At 34.4% G+C, this 21,747-nt stretch overlaps 2 protein-coding genes across 8 annotated transcripts in view; one reads left to right on the plus strand and one right to left on the minus strand.

Moving 5' to 3' along the window:
- The window catches only part of LOC118272073 (protein spaetzle 4), a 484,075-nt gene that overhangs the window by 287,488 nt on the left and 174,840 nt on the right, over nucleotides 1-21,747 (plus strand). Inside the window, exon 7 of one of the 3 annotated variants that reach the window (XR_007705323.1) lies at nucleotides 16,262-16,271. The exons of 1 other annotated variant lie outside the window; for it this stretch is intronic. The gene's annotated coding sequence lies outside the window, so the exon portion shown is untranslated. Of the gene's footprint in view, nucleotides 1-5,787; nucleotides 5,798-16,261; nucleotides 16,272-21,747 lie in introns of those variants that run through there. One more of the 3 variants, XR_007705322.1, reaches the window with a different exon arrangement.
- The window catches only part of LOC118271844 (potassium voltage-gated channel protein Shaw), a 110,775-nt gene that overhangs the window by 61,690 nt on the left and 27,338 nt on the right, over nucleotides 1-21,747 (minus strand). For all 5 annotated transcript variants that reach the window (XR_007705319.1, XR_007705318.1, XM_050693720.1 and 2 more), the window contains exon 2: nucleotides 3,457-3,491. The gene's annotated coding sequence lies outside the window, so the exon portion shown is untranslated. The remainder of the gene's footprint in view (nucleotides 1-3,456; nucleotides 3,492-21,747) is intronic.

The following is a 21,747-nucleotide window of genomic DNA, read 5'->3' on the forward strand; positions in this document are numbered from 1 at the left end:
ACTGAGTAAATTTAGTAGAATATTTTTTTCCAACCTCGCCAGATACCGGGATTATCAAAGTTTAGTGGAATGTATTTTGTTATGGTTTTACGTCACGTTACGTAGAATTGCATTAATATATTCTTAGGTTAGATAGCTTGTTGAAATTATATGTATAGAGTATCAATTTTTTATCAGTCTTGTGTTACGGTGTTTGTCCACCGGAGATGTGCTATGCTACGTTGTTGGCATGCATAGCTTAGCATTGGTGGAAATGGATTAAGATAAGAAATGTTTTTTATTTGGAAGATGCGTGCAATGTATGGCTACTATCCTACCCTACTATCGATACAATGCATACTCGAGCTAAGTTATGTTTTGCGCATCTTTCTCGCACAGCTAAATAATTTAGTATCGATTGACATGATCACATAGTTTTACAGTTTAGCTATTACATTCGTGGCATTACTACATAGCACATCTCTGGTAGAAAAGCAGTCTAATTTGGGGAGGTTTATGATGTGTTCTGGACGCCTTATGACGGGTTGATGATATGTAATTATTGATATGATGAATGTGTCATATCAGGAGGAAAAGTATTACCAATATCCGGTCACGTAGCCAAAACTTGCACAGTTTTAAAATATTTTTAAGTTAATTAAATAATCAGGGGTAAACCCAAAAACCTGTGATCAGCTGCGAAGGTTGAAATCATTGGCTCGATGAACGTGATCACTGTAAAGTTGGCTATATTTATTTCCTATATTTTTATATTTCTTCAGTATGCATTCAATCGGTAAGATTGTCGATTGATTTAAGAATAAATTTTCCAATTCATTATTGTATTGAATACGAACTACAACTTTTTTGGAGGTTTAAAAATTATAATATAGATCAGATTATTTTGTTATAGAATCTACAAGGTGTTGTAGTTTTAGTACTATGCAGTTTGTGGGACTGAATGCCAACATTTAACATGGAACGACCCTTAATGGCTCGTATCAACCCACTATACGGAGCTACAGGACGCCTGGTTACGGCGGTAATTGAACTTTTGGGACTTTTATGGCCCAATATCGACTATCAGATGTTGTATAGGTTTTTGATGTGAACTATGTATATAGATGTAGATGTATATGTTTAGTGAAGTTTTGAGATATCCAAAATGGTCACCTATCTAATTAAGCTAGGGGCCGAAAGTGGACATGGTTTGCCTGTGTTTGTATGAAAATCCACTCTCACTCCCCGGGGCCCAGTTTGCACGGTGTTTAGGGATCGAGACCAATGAACAAATCTTTTTTTACGGGTCGAGGGGCTGAGAGTGGACTAAACGTAAAAAAATTACTATTTTCTGCTTTACTCAAAATTGACAGACATTTTTATTTAGTTACTCAAATAAAAATAGAAAAGTAAATAAATAACAACACACAGTAAATATATCTAACACTAAAAACGAAAATAAGTAAGTTAAAAGAAAATAAGAAAATATTTCCCCAACATTACGGTTGTCCAGTCTCGCCAAGCACAGATGAAAAGCAACTCTATTCTTCGAAGACGAGGGTTGTTTATGGAATGGTGGGTGAGGGGGGAAACTTATGGAAATTCTTCTGGTCGTAAAATAAAAGAGTCCGTTTTTGTAAATGTCAGTTGATTATTATATAAGTGAACGCGTTAGCCAGATGGCTGGAGGCGTTGCCAAGTATACGTATATTATCTACACATCAAGTTATACAAACCAGTTTATTGTGGTCTCGCTTTCTATCCTCTTTCCGCAGATTCGAAGGTCAGCTTATACTGGATTTGCATAGCTTCATGTGTAACCGCGTGCACAATGATAGAGCGTTACAAAAAAGATTTACCGCGCGATAAATTATTGTGAAAGCAAAAATATTTATTGTTTAGAGGAATAGTCGAATTTATTTTGTGAAATAGTGGATTACATTGTTGATAAATGGCGGTCATTTTTTTAGTTCAAATGTCTTCTATTAATATTAATATTAACACATTTTTATGTCAAAACTAGCTTCTGCTAGCGGTTTCGTCTGCGGTCCCGTGGGATAAAAAGTATACTATGTGTTATTCTAGACCATAATCTACCCCTGTTCCAAATTTCATCCCAATCCCTTCAGCCATTTTGACATGATTAAGTAACAGACATACACACAAACTCACAAACATTTGCATTTATAATATTAGTAAGAAAGTAAGCTTGCAAGCGTAGCTGTTGATTGATGTACGTATCTAATTCGATAATGGTGAATTAATTATCTCATAGAGGAATTTTGGATTAGTAAAACAATCAATCTCACACCCGTTTCTCATGCAGAGAGTGCGGGTTTCAAAATCTACCCACAGTAAGTACCAATGTGACATTTCCCGAGCTATATGTACTTTCTAAGATTATTTAAGCACCATTGACAAACCGCGAAGAAACATCGTGAGGAAATCTAGGCTTATAATTTCTAATTATAAGTTTGAATTTAACCCGTATTAAGCAAGCGTGGTGATTAATGCTCGAACCTTCTCCGTGTGAATCTTTGGTCAGCAATGGCCACTTATAGGCTATTGATATTGACAACTATCAATCTTAAGTACGTAAGCAACTTATGTTTTTTAAGCAACATAGTGAAATAATAAAATATAATATACAGAAAACTTATTTTCTTCCGTAAACATTATACGAACCCTGTTTATTCCATCGCGAAAAAGGTGTAACATTATATTATGCTAATAAGCATCGGTCAGGAATAGATTCGACTCTGTCCCGAAAAAATAACCACCGAAATAGCTTCAATACTGTATTTGCCCGCTATTTAGTATGCCGGGCATAACAGACAACATGCCCGGGCAATTTTCTGAGGGATTCCCATTTTGCCCACTTTTAGTTAGTCGTCTCGTAACCGAAAATAGGATTTGGGTGAAGAAACGTGCCCCCATTTACCTACTTCCAACTAAAATGAACGAAGAACACAGGAAATGACAATATTTTTCTACGAAGATGTTTAGGTATACTTAGTGTGTAGGTATAATGATAAAAGTAATTTTAGAAAGGAGACTGTACCGATGTTATATCAAAACTAGCTTCTGCCAGCGGCTTCGTCCACTTTCTCGTGGTATAAAAAGTATCCTATAACATGTTTCAGCAGGAATGGGCCGGGGCGACCGGAGTGACACAATGGCCTCACCGAAAATCGTGAGTGAGGTCACCATAGTCTCCCCTGCCCAATCTTCAAAATCTCTGATTCCCCAACAACCAGTAAGTTCCTAACCCCCAAAAGGCCGGCAACGCCTCTGGTGATTGGCAGAGAAACAAACTTTCGCATTTATACGCAATATTAGTACGATGGGATTAACCACATATTTGTAAAATGTGTGTAATAGACATTGTAGTTAGTTTCAGTTTTAATAGAAAATTAGACGTATTTGTTTAATACCTTAAAAATTTGTGAATTTAATAATTTTATATTAAATATTTACCGTAGTTAATGAAGTGTTATCAGCAGATGATTATCCTGTGAACAAAGAAATAAGATTGTTATTTTATATACCAAAAAATAGAGTTTATATTCCTCCACGTACCTACATCTCTCTCATTTTGATTTAAAAGTAAAACTTTGCTCTAAAATCATCATCAGAAGTAGACGTAGGAATTTCAAATGGAAAGTCTCCTTCAATTCTCCAAATCATACAATTTAAACTTTAAACACAAGCAAACAAAATATATGTAGGTATAATATCACTACCGAATACAAAAGTGATATAATTTCCAGCCAAACTTGCGAGACTCAACGAAATAAGTTTAAAACTGGAACATTTTCGGCCATGTTGTGACGTCACGCTGCTACAAAGCGATCCGTATCGACGTCCCGCGATAATGTCCGACGCTTCTCGTTTGAACACAATAAACCGTTGAAGACATTATTATGTATTATCTGTCTGTCCGTCTGTTTACTTATATTTTCCTTTAAAACTTGGCTTTTGTTTGGGCGATAAGAGTGAACTTGATGAGAACGGTAGGTGCTTGAAATTTTGAGCTGGATTTTGTTTTTTATATAATACGAAAGTTGTAATAACTTCCTATAAGTGCAATTCAATTATGAACATGGAACTTTATTCTGAAGTAATTAAAGATTTCCAAAGGTTACCAATTCCTGATTCCCCAACAACCCTTAAATTCCTAACCCAAAAGGCCGGCAACGCACTTGTAATGCGTCTGGTGTTTCAGGTGTCCATGGGTGGCGCATTGCTTACCATCAAGTGATCCGTCTGCTCGTTTATCAGCTTTAAGATTACGGAATTAGACAATGGCATAAATATAAATTACAGAGTCAATACCAAAAGATTCTTCTTCCCCCAACACAAGTGTTATTAACCCCTTCGGACTGGGCCTGTTTTGATCACTTGTGTTATGTAAATCTAAGAGACTAAATAAAGTTTTTTTCTTATAGTACAGTTGTACGAATGAGTAGATAGTCGTCGTAGATAGATTTATAAGCAATTATAAAATTGAAAACAATGGTGACCTGCAACGCCTGAGGGTGGACGTCCTAGCCTGCGTTTAAGTCATATCAAAAACAATAACCTAAAAACCAACTAAGTAAACACCTTTCCTTCAACTCAGTGAAAATCCGGAAGCTTTTCGAGGTTTTGCACGGGGAACAATAAAGACCGGAGTATTCCCAACTATGGGGAACATGTAACAATACGTTCCGTAAACTTTGGAGTCTGACCGACGTCGTGAGGCGGCCATTGTGCGGTAAATCTACTTGCAGTTGTTACTGTTAAGTTTCTGGTAAATTATATAATGAATATTATGCTTGTTTATATGTTAAAGGGGTAAGTAAAAGTGTTTTCGGTAAAGTGTGTAGTGTTAAGTAGAATGTTAAACGTATACACAAAAAAGAAACTTAGACAGCACAGTGCACAGATGGCGCGGTGACTGCTGTGCAACGTGCCGGGTTCGATTCCCGCACGGAACAACTTTTTGTGTGATACACAAATTGTGTGTGTGAAATTGTATGTTTCTAAACGCATCCATAACACAGGAGAAAATCGTAATGTAGGGCAAAGATTTTTAAGTCTAAAAAAAAAAATTACACGAGAACTCTCTAGAAAAACATAAAAAGTGATTGAGATGTTCTCTGTAGGTGGTTTCAGCACAATTGCAAAGGGTAAATATAAGATTATGGGGTTGGACAAAGTATCATTTAAAAAATGTATTTAATTGATATCGTATTTACACTGTAGGGACTCACATTAAATTTGTATCCGACAATAATTACAAAGCATTTAAATAAGCACATGAAGTAATATGGCAATATTTTCCCAACCCTATACTGCAGATCAAAAGCAGGCCGTTATTCCAGTTTATCCATGCGGGAACGTGCGCCATACATTGCGGGCTTTAAAACAAATGCATATTTTTATTTCAAACGAAACCAAGCTTATAATTGAGCCTAACGTATTCCCGATACCAATCAGTCGTATACCTGCACACAAAACATTTTTCACTCTGTCTGCCCGTACTTACGGTTGACAATTGATTGATGAGGGTCCAGAGCATATGGCGTGAATGTTGCTCTTTTCCCAAATTATTTGCGTTTGCTAGATACGGGGTGTCCGAATAATAATTGGATTTGTGTAGGATCTAGATAAGTGCTTCTTAAACCCACACTCCGAGACGTCAATTTATCGCTGTAACATGTTGTAAGAAAAGGGACTTACTCTATTTTAGGAGCTAAGGATACTTCAACAAAACCTTTTTAACCGACTTCAAAAAAAGGAGGTTCGTAGTTTGATGTAGGTATATATGTTTGTGAACCAATTTTGATGCTGTTTTCAATATAGTATTTTTCAGACTTAGGAGAAGATCAAACTAAGAAACTCCTTTTTTTTGAAGTCGGTTAAAAATGGGAACCGCCTTTAATTTTTTTTACCGTTTAAATTTTTCAGCCAGTTAATAACCCTAAAACTTTCTCCTAAGTTTAAAAAATATTAAAAACCGCATCAAAATCGGTTCAGCCAAACGTAAGATAATTGCGCACAAACATACATACATACAGGTCAAACTGCGAACCTCCTTGTATTGAAGTCGGTCAATTACCAAGTTGTCTTTCACATTTCATTTCTTTCATTTCATTCAACTGAATGCTTTCCTTTCTTACACCAAATCCATTGTATTATTCAATGATTGATGTTCCAATTACATTTGAAGATGAACCAAAACCATCTAGACTTCAGCCTAGCAATACTCGTATGTTAGGAACATAATTTCGGAATGGATCAAATATTATTCATCATTCTCCGTAACGGGACTTGTAAATTGGACTTTTGTGACTCAAAACCTCTTTGGTCGACCTCAAAATTTAAATAAGGTTCATCGTTTGCGACCATATTTCAAATGTGGGGAGGATTTTGATTAGCAATTTATTATTTGAGTGCGTGACAGAGATGGAGCTATGTCGGATTTAAGGTTGAAACTTAATTTATTTTTGATAATAATAGGTTGGATGACTAATTTTTATTTTAATGTCCGTCTTGTAGATTATTTTAAAATATTAGACACGTATTTTACAGAAATCAACACTTTCGAAGATAATTATATCGATTTGAAATATCGTGGGACATCACTTCTAGGTCCATTTTATACGTAGAAATTACGTATTTGCTCCCACTCCCAAAATTTTATTGGTTTTATCTAAGTATTGTTGCTTTATATGACAAAATAAAAAAAAACCCGTGTCTAATATTATATTTTCATTACCTAACAGACGGACTAAATAGACTTTTAATCATCATCATACCTATTCTGGTTACCATACAATGATATATTAAGTTATTTTTTTATTCCTACTTTTTATATTTAGTTCACTTCTATAAAAATCTAAATCAACCAAGGCCAATGTTTTTTTCGTAATAAATAAATATTGTTTGAGTATACGTCAGTTATGTTTCACCGTCCAAATTTTCTTTTACTCGTAACAATATTATGTTTTGTACGATACCTTTCAGTTCCTTTATTTATTTTCACAATAAATATATGTTTTGAGGTAAAAAGTCAACCAAACAATTGTACACAAGAGATGAAAGACATTTTATATCCGAAATAATACTGAGAAACGAATACGGGCTTGTTCACATTCTACCATGAGACAAACTAACTTTCGATGAGTAGTTTTTTCCGTGTATAATTACTTCAATGATTTCTCTTAACTAGATCTTATTTCTGTAGATATATCACTGAAATTCTTTCCAATAATAATTAGTAAAAAAAATGCATGAACTAAGAGCCCTACTTGACACTAAAATAATAAATAATGGCCTCTGGTATTTCGAGTATCCTTGAGCGGCGGCGATTGCTCACCATCAGGTGATCCGTCTGCTGCTTCACCGGCTTATTCCATAAAAAAAACAATTAAATTATCCCTCTTCATAATACTATTAGTACCTATACATATAGACATACAAGATTATATAACTATTTATAGTAGTACTAGTACAGTCTACTAGATGAGATCCCGGGATACAAGAAGACATTTGGACTGATCCCCTTTATTTAAAAAAAGATCCCGGAGATTACCATGATCCTCTGTGTGGCTATTTTCCACATTAGAAAGGTTTATGATAGTCAGCAGTTTTGAAGATCTTACCAGTATTATACGGCGGTTGGATCGATAAGTATGAATGGTATTTAATCTAAAGATAAGCTTTATTGATGGATTGGTAAAACTAGTTATTTTTTCTATTCAATGGGCTTTTTTTGTTTTTCTTAATATGATATCGATTTGGCTGAAACTTGGTTGGTAACTTATAACCTAGGAGACGGGCATAGGATACTTTTTATCTACGGGAACGGGAAAAAGGATGCGCTTAATATGTCGCGGGCAGAAGCTAGTATTACTATTATTATGTAATTTTGTAGATACCCAGTGGTTTTTTTTAAATTCTGTTATTATTGGAACTTTGGAAACTTGCTGTATGTAGCTATGCTACGAAGAAGTATGGCTAAGCTGTTCCACTGATACTAAGCTATGTAGCTGTGCGAGAAAGATGCGCAGCTCGAGTATGCGATAACTATTTATTCAAATTCTTTTGATCTTTATCAACAAAATGACTCATTCCCTTGGCTTCTACTCCAATGCACTTAGTTAGCATTAAACCCGTCAGTGCTAATATAAATTATGATCCCAAATCCCTCATGTGTTTGATATTAGAAGGTGATTCATATAATATTCCTAACACTGCCAAAAATACTTCAATGTGGCCAAAATATCCGGTGTTAGGTGTTGTGTTACGAGTTACCTATTTTAAGTATAATTTATTGGAATCCCCTGATTTGTGGGTAATCTGTTTAATTGTACAGCTTTGTAAACAGAGTTAGATACGGTTTCTAGGTTAGTATTTATAATTTGAGAATATTTCTCCTTTCTCCCTGTTCCAAATTTTATCCCAATTCCATTTAGCTATCTTGACGTAATTGTGTATCAAACATACACATAAATAAACACACAAACTTACGCATTTATAATTATTATATTACTAGCTTCTGCCAGGGACTTCATATGCATAAATAAGTAATTTTTTTATAATGAAATTTACTGGAAACTCTAACTTAGTGGTCCTCTCAACTCCTTAAAAACATACACGCCATGCTTCAGCTTCTTAGGTCCAGTAGTTTTGGCTGTGTCAGTCTGTCACTCAGTCAGTCACTCAGTGACGAAAGAGTTTCATATACCTATATAAAGCTTGGTAAATAACACCCAGTCCTTAGTACTTATATCACAATACCAATTTATTGGAAATCCTAGATTTATAGGTAATCCATTCATTGTTGACACGGCTTATAGGGTGCTTTTATAGAGCGATACGAGTGAACACAATATACAATGGCTTGTGATCCTTTAATGTTATTTTCTTGACAGTCATGTAAGGTAAGAAGTCGGAATCCGTATTATATAATAACGTAAGAGGTATTTGCTATTTACATCGCAGTATTTTTGCTTTATTCGTTCTTTCTTCTTTGTATTTTTGTTCGGAATATTTCGAGAGCTCCTTGCTTTAGTGTTTTCTATTTTATTTCTTATTTTTTTCGAGTTTTGTTCAAGTTTTGGCTTTGAAATCTAGGTTGGTTCTTGTTTGTTTCAAGGGTGAATTGTTTAGGTGAAGTGAGTAAGTTGTATTAAGTCGATTTTAAATTTTTGGTTGAAGTTTAGAGTAGATTTGTTTGTGAGCGGTGTTTTGAAATGGGTAATATAAAATAAAGAAAATTCTATTGTTACTTTTTTAATATATTTAGAGGACAGTGAGTTAAGTTTCCTTAGAAAAGAAGGAGAAAGATTAATTTTAATATGTGCGATGTAGGATTTATGAAGTCATCCGTTCATTTATTCGTCCAACGTCTTTGTGCCACTTCTATCATCCGTCATATGTCATTTGTATCACCACATATATTTCAAAAAACGTTCTTCATTTAAAACGTGATTTTAAAATAGGCTTGGAAAACCGATATACCGATAACTTTGATGTAGAAGATTTTCAAACATTTTCAACTTGTAACTATTTTGTTGAAACATAAAATACCTTTGTTTTTTGACACACAATATCAAATATATTTTTTATACAAAATTTTTGAATGGACGTTGAAATATCAGGTATATTTTCACTGATAGAACGAGCCAAGCTTTGTTGGAGCGACGTTTAGTTTCCTGATAAAATATTACCTTTCAACTGGATGCCAACTTTTTGTTTCAGCATTCAGCCATCACTGGGATACCTATAATATCTAACTTGTAAATGTTTGAAATATAGTAATCTTTTAGAGAATTTTGTAAAGACATTATTAATCTTATTTTGTTTAGCAAATATGTGTAGGTTTATTTTCTACTTAGATAAAGATTTAAATTTGTCCATCTGCATACGCTAACACCCTAGCTTAATTTCTTAAGAAGTTAAAAGTAGTTATGTACTAAAAAACTATGGTACTTTTTGCTAGTTGTTTTTTTTCTTTACAATAATAAAGGCTGTAGTCTGAAGAGACTGAAAATGAATAAAATCCCTGCAAGGATAACGAAACTAATGATTATTAAATTCATGACCTTTCGCAACTTAACCTTCATTAACCGAATTAAAGATAACTGCTTTTTTTAACGATTTAAACCCCACCATAACTTCCAAACAAAGTCTCACATAACAATCTTATTTCTTCAGCAAGAATGTTCATTTTTCATGATATTTATAACTGAAAGTGCTTAGGATATGGTATCATTATACCGCCAAGTATACTTCAGTGGACCCTTCAGTTATTTCACGAGGGTTCTCCTGAAATTCATGAAAAGAGACGTGGCCTTTCATTCTTTGAAAATTGGACTGTGTACCTTTCAGGTTTATGGAAATAATAGTAGATTTAATCGTGAAGTGTTTTGTATTGTTTTCATAGAATTACCAGCATTAGTTAAAAGATCTAAAAATTTCAGTCATTTTCGTGATTCGAATTTTATATATTTTAAACGTTGCTTCACACTAGGACTGGGGTTCATTATAAAATCATTTATTTTTTGACCAAATCTTGTCTTCTACAATGTCATCCACATCAACAGCCTATAAGTAGCCACTGCTGACCAAAGCCTCTTCTCGCATGAAGAAGGTTTGAGCATTAATCACCACGCTTACTCAATGCGGGTTGGCGATTTCAAAATATAATTAGAAAATTAGCCCATAGTTTCCTCGCGATGTTTTTCGTCACTGTTTGTCAATGGTGTCAAAATAATCTTAGAAAGTGCAATAACTCTGAAAATGTCATATCGGTACATGCTGTTATTAAGTTTCAAACCTGCACCCTCATTTGTGACAACCAGGCCACAATGTCAACCGTTCAGTCAAATAATTGTTAGCACTTAATCTGTACCGGAGAAGTGATGCGTAAATTTTACGTACTAACAGACATAACAATAAGTACTTCTTCGATAACACACAAGACAACTATAAAACAAACTTACGACCACCAAATCAATCTAAAGCATACCAACACTAAAACTGCAGTTTCCAGATGATCGTTGCAAACAGTCGTAACTCACACTACACAACAGTAAAACTTTGCACATAATGAACCTTATGACGTGAGCCATAAGAGATAGGATATTGCTCGAAATGTCAGTTTTATGACGTTCACATAAAGACAGGTGTGAAGCAATATTTTATGGGAGTTATGACCTTTTGTTTCTTAAAGGTCACACAATACTCTTTGAGGCGTAAATAGATAAATGAAATGATTCGTGAATTATTATGTTATCGGCTTACTTACACAACTGTTTAACGAAGAACTCAGTCAGGAGGAAGCTCAGGAAGCCATGCTAGAGGCTCATATTCATGAGCAGCATTCCGCGACGCTAGTGCCAGTAGCAGCGCGACAATCCCCACTTTGTGTGCTCATGCAATGCTGCTCATGAATATGAGCCTCTAGCATGGTCTGAAACTAGTCGAGTTCCTCATCAAACAGTTACGTGAGTAAGCCGATAACATAATAATTCAAAATAAATCGTGGTACGGATATTGTTCAGTTTACTGCTAATAGATATCTCTCAGTCAAGGTCTATTCTTAAGTGGTGCAATTTCGTTTATGATTTACACATTTCCTCAATTTAAGAAACGTTTCTACCAAACACTATTTATGTAAGATATATAGGTACGTTAAAAGCTACTAGTTCTGTGAAGTTAGGTAGAAACAATAAAACGATAACTCATATAAAACTTATTTGGGTTCATGATAGTATACTGTAAAGAGTAGAAGCCCGTCTTTTCGATCTTTTTAGATCAAATTGTGAGAGAGCCATGCTTCGACACGAATAGGCCGACTTGACCGGATATCACGGCCTCACAGAAAACCGACGTGAAACAACGTTGTGTTTTTTCGTGTGAGTGAGATTACCGGAGGCCCAATTACCCCCTTTGACAATCCCCGATTCCCCAACAACCCTTAAACTTACCCCAAAAGGTTTGGTTCGTATGTCCATGGGTGGCGGCGATTGCTACCATTAGGTGATCCGTTTGTTCATTTACCTACCATAACAAAAAATGAAGATTTTCCAAATAATTAAATAAAAAAATCCACTAAATCTATAAGCTATTTTTGAGTAACATTCTATCAAACCGGTATAATAACTCATATTCATACGCAGAGAGATACTTTAAAAATAAAGAAACCAAAATAGACGAATTATTCAAGTACAGAAATAAAATAGCACATGAACAACGTCATGGAAATAAATTATATCGTGACTGCTCTCATTGATCGCAATTCCAACAATCACGGCAAAAGGCCATTGGCTACAGTTTTTCTTATAAAAAGTACCACCGTATTTTATAAAGTGCCACCGTATTTTATAAAGTACCACTGTATTTTAAATAAGTAATACTTCTGTTAACACCTTAATGGCGATTAATGTTTGTATTAACGTTCATGGCTGGTATAAAGTGACCTTCGAGTTCTTTTGTGAAAATCTAGGGCAGTAAGTCTTCTTGTTGATTTTTGCTTTTGATATGAACGTTTGTAGTTGTTGTTTTCATAAATACTTTTATATTCAAGCTTTTTATTAAATTACAGAATGTCGTACTTGTCTTTTCGCTTACTGTTAAACAAGGTTTTCGGGTTAGTTACTAGCTTTTTTCCACCAATCATAAATTCATTGGTACACACTTCTTTTTCTCTGTTCTGTGGGTACACATAGCTTTGCACTGGTGGAAACGGACTCAGCTAAGCTATGTTTTCATATGACATCTCGAGTTAATGTTAATATACATAAAAAACAACCAAAAGTATCATATCAATCTTGTTAAGCCTTATTTAGTAGGTATTTTCTGAGTCATCTATTTCTAAAACTATCCACGATCAAGTAAAGTACAAAGTGGAAACGGTCGCATAGTTTCAAAGCTTAGCTATTACATCTTCGTAGTCTATATATAAGTACTATGTAGCTATTTACATAGGAAATCTCTGGTGGTCATCATCTGGTGAAAGAGCACTCTTAAGGTCGGTTTTATAGCTAGCAATTGAAAACCACTTTTAATAACCTTTAGATTCCATTTTACAGATGATATTTCACAATTCAATGCAATCAAAAGCAATGTTACGAATGTACTGTTAAAATATAAGTAAACTCTGGTTATTTCGTATTCAGTTCGGTACAACTTCATCAGTCTTTCATCAAAGACTTTTGTTTATTGTCTAAATAAACATCTTCACTAAATATGTTGTCTTTGATTAATTTGGAAAATCAACAGACTCCAGTATTTGTTTGTTTAATTTCGTCAGTTGTAAGTATTTTAGATTAAAGGTCATGCAGACTGACTCCCATTAGATTATTTTAAATATTTAAACTTGTGATTTTATTTTTAGTAACATTATAATTATGTGAGAGTTGAATTCTTCTTATATGATGATGTTGTTACTCCAGAGTAGACACTTTTTTATTTTATAAAACCCCACTTGGATTTTCTCCTATGTCGTAGGTGCATTTACAAACATACAAGTTTACAAGAACAATGATACCCAGACCCGAATCAACAATTTGTGAGTCACACAAATTGTTGCTTCGTGCGGGAATCGAACCAACTACACGTTGCCCAGTCACCGCATTAACCGTGTAGTTATAAACCGAAAGACCAATAAACATCATCTTCTACAAAATGAAAATAAAACGAAATAAACCCACACTTTTTTACTATCTCATCACAATTAAATATCGTATTACAATATCATTATGTAAAGTTTCAAAACTATTTGATGAAAGAAAAAAAGAACTATAATAGCAATCTGATAAAAACCACAAAAAAAAAAATTAAAACCAGACGTAACCTCGTAAAAATGTAAAGCTCAATTTTCCAATACGATGACTTAAAAACTATTACTGATATATATTTATTTAAAGCCAATGTAAGTCTTCTTTTAGTAGAACGTGGGAAACTGACTGGAAAATCGGATTTCGACGATTTTCATCAAACATAATCGGATCATGCGGCTGCAGGAGGGAATATGAGCTTTAAAATGTGACTGTTAAGTTTGAATTCAGCTTGTGGTTAAATATGGATGTTGGGGATTCGACTTTATGCTGTTTGGTAGGGGAAGAGGGATGCATCAGGTTTTTTCTTTGTTTGCTTCATTTTATTGTGCTGATAATTATTTTCTCTGTTCTCTGTCCACGATTCATGAGATTTCAATTATTTCCTGCGGTCCGCCATAATGCCGTTATCTGTATGAAACAATTTACAGTAATACCACAATGTCCCATTTTTTTATTTGATCTGTTAAGTCCATTTGAGTGGGGAAGCGGTTTCGTTCAAATAAACTGTCTAAAAATAGATAAGTATTTATGCCAATCGATACCTAATGGACTTGCAAACAAGGTTCGTTTTTCCTGGCCTCATTATTGTGCTTTTTGTTCAAATACTCATAATTTTGTAAGTGGTTTGTACTTTATTTGATCGTAGATAGTTTTAGAAATAGATGACTCAGAAAATACCTACTAAATAAGGCTTAACAAGATTGATATGATATTTTTGGTTGAAATTTATGTATATTAACATTAATTATTATCAAAAACGGTCACTATTCAGAATTAATTATTATGTTTTTCGGCTTACTCACTTAATTACTTGACTTGTTTAACCACGACAATCGCCGCGTCGTGTGTCGCGGAATGCTGCTCATGAACATGACCCTCTAGCATGGCTAGAAACTAGTCAAGTTCCTCGTCACATAATTACGGTGAGTAGACCGAAAAACATAAATAATTAATTTAGTATGACTCACGAATATTATTCTTCATTTATTTTAAAGTTTCTGCGCTTTCCAGTGTTTGTGGCCAGTTAGCCAGCGAGACAGTCCATTAATTTTGACTAATAATTCCATCTGAAAGTCCCGCCTCGCAGTCATGAGACTGGAAGATCCTATTAGTGGCTCTTTGTGACTGCTGCGGCTACTATTCGAGATTATGCTACTGCTACATCCATCTCTACTGCATTTGTAATCTCCATAGAGTTGATGAATCCCGCTTTATATAGATTGGTTAAGATGTGTTTTGCTCTTTAATATTTTATAGCTTTACATTGTTTTTCTTTGTGATAGTGTAGATATTATTCGTGGTTTGGTATAACATGACTTAAGTCACAATTTGAACGAGTCTGAATGGTTTGGGTACTAGTAGAGTATGTTATTTCAAACGACAATTCTTTCTTTCTATCTGTCTGTTTGTTCTGGCTAATCTCTGAAACGGCTGGACTGATTTTGATGGGGATTTAATTGGCATGTAACCGATGTACTAAGAGAGTAATTTAGCTTCATTTTATTAGTCGCGAATGAATATGAAGCCGCAGGAATCAGCTAGTTATTTTCTACAATAACACTATCAATGAAAGAGACAGTATTAATTTAAACTGTAAAATTGAGTTGATTGTTTGTGTGCCAAATGCTCATGTATTTACGTTCAGCTCCGTAACATTCAGCAATCAACAAACACAGCTCATACTGTGTCAACTGAATTGCTACAATCCATACTGCATTGTGTACTGTGTTGAGGAATGATTGCAATAGGGGATCTAATGTATATGTATTATGATAATTGATATTGTTTGTCAAGGAAAAGAAATGAATTATCGCTAGGCCAAAAGTCCAAGGTTTGACATGGATAGTCAAAAACATTTTTTTGGTTTTTTATTATGTTTTTATTATTGTATTTTCATTTTATTCGCCCTTTAAAAATGTTGAAGGAGAACAATGGAACACAAGGGAACACAACGCAAGCATTATTTCACGTTGATTTTCTGTGGGGTCGTGCTATCACTTCGGACGAGCCGGCTCATTCGTGCCTAAGCATGGCTTTCCCACACTTGTCCCAATACTGGCTAGGAGAGTCACTATAATAATTGTTATTAATTCAAGAGTGATACCATTACGATAAAACCTAACATCTAACACTAACCCACCCACTCATTAAAATCACAACCTTCACAGTCACATTGCGCATAAAAAAATAATACTCACACAAACAGCTTTGACGATAAACATTTTGATTCTAACTACTTATAAAGTCGTAAAAATCTTTTTCTATTTTCTTGTGACGACAAACAACAGGCTTCCATTATGCCGGGCACAATGGATCAATTCAAAAAGCCCTGAAAACATGAAAGATTTTAGCTGACAAATGATAAATAATTTCCAAACAATAGAAGTATTTCAGTCAGGGGTTTTAGGTCAATTGAAGCTGAAATCTTTTGTTCAGCCGATATCAACTATGTTTGTGTTAATTTTATTGTTTGATTTACATTTTAGTTGTGATGTCTTTTGACGGCATTTTGTTGTAGGTATAATGAGATTATTATTGGTACTGGAATTTACTTTCAAGGGAACATCGCAGTTTTGGTATTGGTAAAAAAGGAATTAGTAGACTACATGGTTGGAGTGGTAGCTGCCATGCAATGTGTAGCGCGCAGTTTTGGTATTACTAAAAAGGAAATTAGTAGACTGCATGGTTGGCGCGGTGGCTGGGCAACTGGCCGCCGTGCAACGTGTAGCGGGTTCGATTCTTGCACGGACTAACTTTTATGTGATCCGCAAATTGTTATTTCGGGTTTATGTTTTGTAAATGCACCCACGACACATAATTGATAACAACCTATATACTGCACTCAACATAGAGAGATACCTAAATAACTTTTTGGTCAAAAAATCATTCAGACCAATTCACCAGATCATTCCAGTGATTATGACGTCATTCCTATTTTTATATAAACAGTATTTACATAGCCGCAGCCATTAAAGTAATGACTAGAAACATCAAACAGGCTCTAGACATCACATTAAACTTCAAAAAGGTTTCTCCACAAACATTAATATAATGAGTGTTCTTTTCAAAATATATTTGTATAAGATAAAGAGAAAAACATAGGCTTTTATAACGATAATTTAGTAGACCTTTTTTATTTAACAAAGTAAAAAAAATAGTCTTTATTATAGAACTTTGCTCACTCCCTATTACATGGGACTTATAACACAAATGGCGAATAGTGGGTGAAAAGTGGGTTTACAATGTATAGCGGCATTACCTCTGCCTACCCCTTCGGGAATAAAAGGAGTAACGTTGCTTTGGATTTTTTCTGCTTATTATAGTTTCTATGGATCATAATTATAATCTAACTAAAAATAACAGTTTACTCACGTAAATATGTATACTGAGAAAAGCTCTATTAGTTTCTTAACACACACCTCGCCCTTTGCCGCGTCTGCTTATGCTGCTCATGAGGAAGAATCCCTCTGTGACTCTTGTCTTAAGCAACGTAAAATTTTCTAACTCAGTCTTCTATTTCTCACACACTCTTCTTCACACAAAATTGCTTCATCTATTTTACTTCATTGTTTTAATAAACATGACACCCTATCTTTCCATTATACATAAATAATATTAGATTACAAATACGTCAGTTTGTGGTTTAATCAGAACTGTTCATTATAACCGCCAGAGCCTGGACAGACACTCATAACTGCAAACCTCAAGTACTAAAGTTCACAACTGCACAATTACGCGATGACAGTCCAAACCGCATGCGGTTTAATTAACTGAGTGCATCCATTTTGGACGCGGTCGATTTCAACTGTTAATTGGTTTAGAATTAATATGTTTAGAGTATGTTTAGTACGTTATAAATAAATGATAAATTATATTTATTTTAATTATTGAATATTTATTTAATTAATTTACCATGTCTCACGAAAGTTACAATAAAATGATATATATTTTTGCAAATAGGTTACAATATAACTCTTTTATACGTCAATCTTTCAAATAACTACATGGGGCCGGCATATCCTATCGGTCTACTCTGAGAAGAGACAGAGGTCATAGTTTTTTTAAACTCCAGTGCGAGTATAGTCCGGTATATAAATTATTTATTTATTTAATCACACATAATATACAACATAATAGCTTACGCCCTTACGTTATACAGTCAATTTCGTTAAAAAAGAAGAAATTAAAAAAAAAACAATACAATTTTCAACAAAACAAATACAATAATTATCGATTTGAAATATCGAGTGATATCACTTCTATGTACTTAGAATTTTATACATAGATATGACGTATTTGCTCCATCTACAAAACTTTGATTCAATGATTCAAACTTTGATTATAAGCATTGCATATCTAATATGACAAAATAAAAAATACGTGTCTAATATTTTTTCATTACGTAACTGATGGATTTTTAAATTTCATACCTTGTCATCATCCTTGTTACAAATAATGTATATACACAAGATATTATTGTTTGAGACATAAACGTACTTGATGATCCGTCATGACAATCTGCGTGCGACAGTGACAGAGTTAATAGTGATGAATAAGCTGTGTAACACCGTGTAGGCTTCTAAACTAAACACATACAATACGTTGACACTTGTAATTTATTAGCTACTATCCCCATCCCCATCATATAGATGGTTGGCAGGTATTCCAAATCATTAGCAGGTAAATGAGCAGACGGATCACCTGACGGTAAGCCATCACTGCCGCCCATGGGCATCCGAAACACCTGAGGCGTTACAAGTGCGTTGCAAGTCTAGAAATTTAGGTTATTGGGGAATCAGGGATTGGGAAAGAGAGTAATTGGGTCTTTTACCCTGATGACCCGACTCAAACAATGAAACACAACGTAAGCATTGTTTAACGTCGGTTTTCCATACAGCCATGATATCACTGCGGTCGAGCCGGTCCATTCAAACCGAAGCATGGCTCGCCCACAATTAGAACACTCCAACGCTAGAGTATAAACTAAGTGTACAAAATCACCTACTCATTAGTCAGTCACTAAGTTCATGAACGCAATCACAGTCCTATCAGGCCATCATTCAACCGTCATACTAAGTAGAAACACACAAAGCTAAAGTCAAAAAGCAAAGCAAAGAAATAAATCCTCCTACAAAGCTAACTGGCAACATGCCATAAGACAAGCACCACTGCCATTCAGAATGGCAATTTTAATTCTTTAATCAAAGAACGAGCCACGCTAGCAAAGTAGCGGCAATTAATCTGGATTTTTAATCTCAGTTTACGTCGAGAAACTAAATAGTGGATGCTTAAAAAAGGAAAATAAAAAGATAAAAGAAAAATTTCCTTGTTAGCCGTCCTTCCCAAAAACGACGGAAAATGGTTTCTACAATCCAGAATAATATGGCTGGTGTTGCAGGTGTGCTTAGACCATGGAAACAGGTGAATTTGGTATCATTCACGTGCATTCTTAACTCTCGAGTAGATTCAGTTTATTGGGATAAAAAATACAGATTTGTTTTATGATGATATAAGCAGGTAAAGGAGCGTCTGCACCTTCTTGGATCAACTGTTGGTAAGCAATCGCCGGCACTCATGGACACCCGAAACACCAAAAGCACACGAAAAGGAAGATTGGGAAGAAGAGTAATGGGACCTTCGATATTGATTACCTTATGTTACCTAAGATTGAATAGTACTAACGATGTTTTTTATCCGTCTTGAAATTTCAAAAACCTTAAATTGGCTGCAAACAAACATACTATGACAAAAAACAATACCTATTAAAATTATGATTTCTTTACCTCAGACCCAAACATCATCACAATTATCAACCGCCACAACAAACTCAGCTATCACCCCTCACAATTCACAATTCTAAGCGTCCTACTTAAAATCTAAATCCTTTTCACCGCAGTAAATACTTGCCACTCAACACACTTTTACATGACAGGTAGCTTAAGGGCATACCTTTCAAGTTATTAATATGTTGGCTACTCGCTTGCTTTGATCATGTCCGTTGGTTTGAGTTACTCCAGCTAAATGTATTAATGAACTTTCCTTAAACGTTGATTTATGTAGAGATGTGAGAGAGATTCGTAACTGGAACCGAAGTCAACGAATGTGCCAACGAAAGATGTCTATAAAAATATCGGCATCCGATAAAAATTTGATATAACATTTTAAATAATCCTTATTAGCTAAACGTGAATTAAATCTAAAAAGTTATTGTAATGATTAAAATTTAATTAACTGAAAATTTCATTTCTTAGTCTGATTGAGGATCATTCATAGTCGACTGTATTCATAATCAAAATCGACGAAAGCAGAAAAGCCGTACATTAACTGTGACATACCAATAGGTAGGTACTGTATTATCAGGTTTTAATAATAACGACTGATACACGTATCCGTATCCAAATCCGAAATTAATTTCCATAACCGTAACATCCCTGATATATTTCAGTTTAGTTGCGCGTGACTGCTTTTGGATTTTAGTTTTAAATAGGACATTAAATAAGTTTGCTTTCAACTTCGCGTTTTGCTTCTCTAACTCGTGCAAAGCTTGTGTGTGTTGTGTGTTTATTGTGTTGTGTTTCATATATCGCTTTTAATTGATTTTCAGGCTTTGTTCAGATTTAGTTTTTATATTCCTTCCGAATATTCGCGAAGCTTGTTAAATGGTGGTGTTGGTGTTATTAAATGGTGTTTATTATCAAATTAAACATCAACTACTATAATGACTTGCAACCATAGCTGTAAAGTCTAATCATTGGTACAGATGATATCAATGTAGCGTGAGTAGTTTGTGCACAAATTGAAAAATTTTATGTCCAATGGTTTGACAGTTACACTAGCTGATTCTTTATTGAACAAATGGATCGTGAATGGATCTCATTCAACACTAGTGCCATCTGGTTAGCCATAATTTATCACTTTTTGCATGATTATCAACACATTTAAGGAACAGTAGCATGACATATGACGCTATAATAAACACAGCACTGATTTCGCACTTCACCATGGCATAACTTTTCAATCAATACACCCAAAATTTTATAGGTCAAAGCACTCCAGATTGTACTATCTAATCCAGCCTTTCCATTGTTACTTTCCCCTCTATCTAGTATACTGATAAAGTAAATATCAAACGATAAAGAGCCCGATGTGACCTTGAATTCTGCTAACAATAGAGCTACTGGTACTTGTAAATGTCCTCCAATAGTTACGACATTTAACTATTGAAGGGATTGTGGGTTTGGATCTGGGTCATCTTCTGTAAAGTTTTTTACATTTTTAGGCTTTTTGTCATCGTTGTCAAAATGGTTGTTCTTGACGACAGTGTTCTTATTATCCGACCGTTTTTGCTGTTTTCGTTTTAATTTTGATCAAAATCCTAAAAGTAACCTTGTTATTGTAAATTGCGATATAGCTTTTGGTTAAAGAGGTGTCGGTGAGAAGTAGCATGGAAAAAATCATGACATTAAGTCTGTGACTGCCAATAGAAAACTGATGAAGGCTCCGCTAACGTTGGTCACCGGTGACCACCACGGTGCATGAGTATTATGACATCCAAAAATGATTAAATATAGAAATGAACATATTTTTTTACCATTCATAATGTTTTCAAATCAGATTTTATTTTCTTATTCAAATTGCTAAAGCACGTGTAGATAATTTTGGCATTCATAGCACTCTCAACTCAAATAAACTCATAATTTTATGTCCAAATTACAAACGAAATAAAAAATTCATAATAGCCCCTAAATATGTCATCTACTTAATCTGAAAGGAAATACATAAAATTTCGCCAAAGAGATTCAAGTACGTTTTAATATCCCTTAATTGATTCCCTTTTAAAATATTCTATTATGTCATGAAACGGCATCAGATATAAGAATTTCTTTGTAAACGAATGTTTTGCGAGCCCGTAATTGGAAATTTAATATTCAAT

Source organism: Spodoptera frugiperda, chromosome 5 (assembly GCF_023101765.2).
Source record: "Spodoptera frugiperda isolate SF20-4 chromosome 5, AGI-APGP_CSIRO_Sfru_2.0, whole genome shotgun sequence".
NCBI classification, from domain to species: Eukaryota; Metazoa; Arthropoda; class Insecta; order Lepidoptera; family Noctuidae; genus Spodoptera; species Spodoptera frugiperda.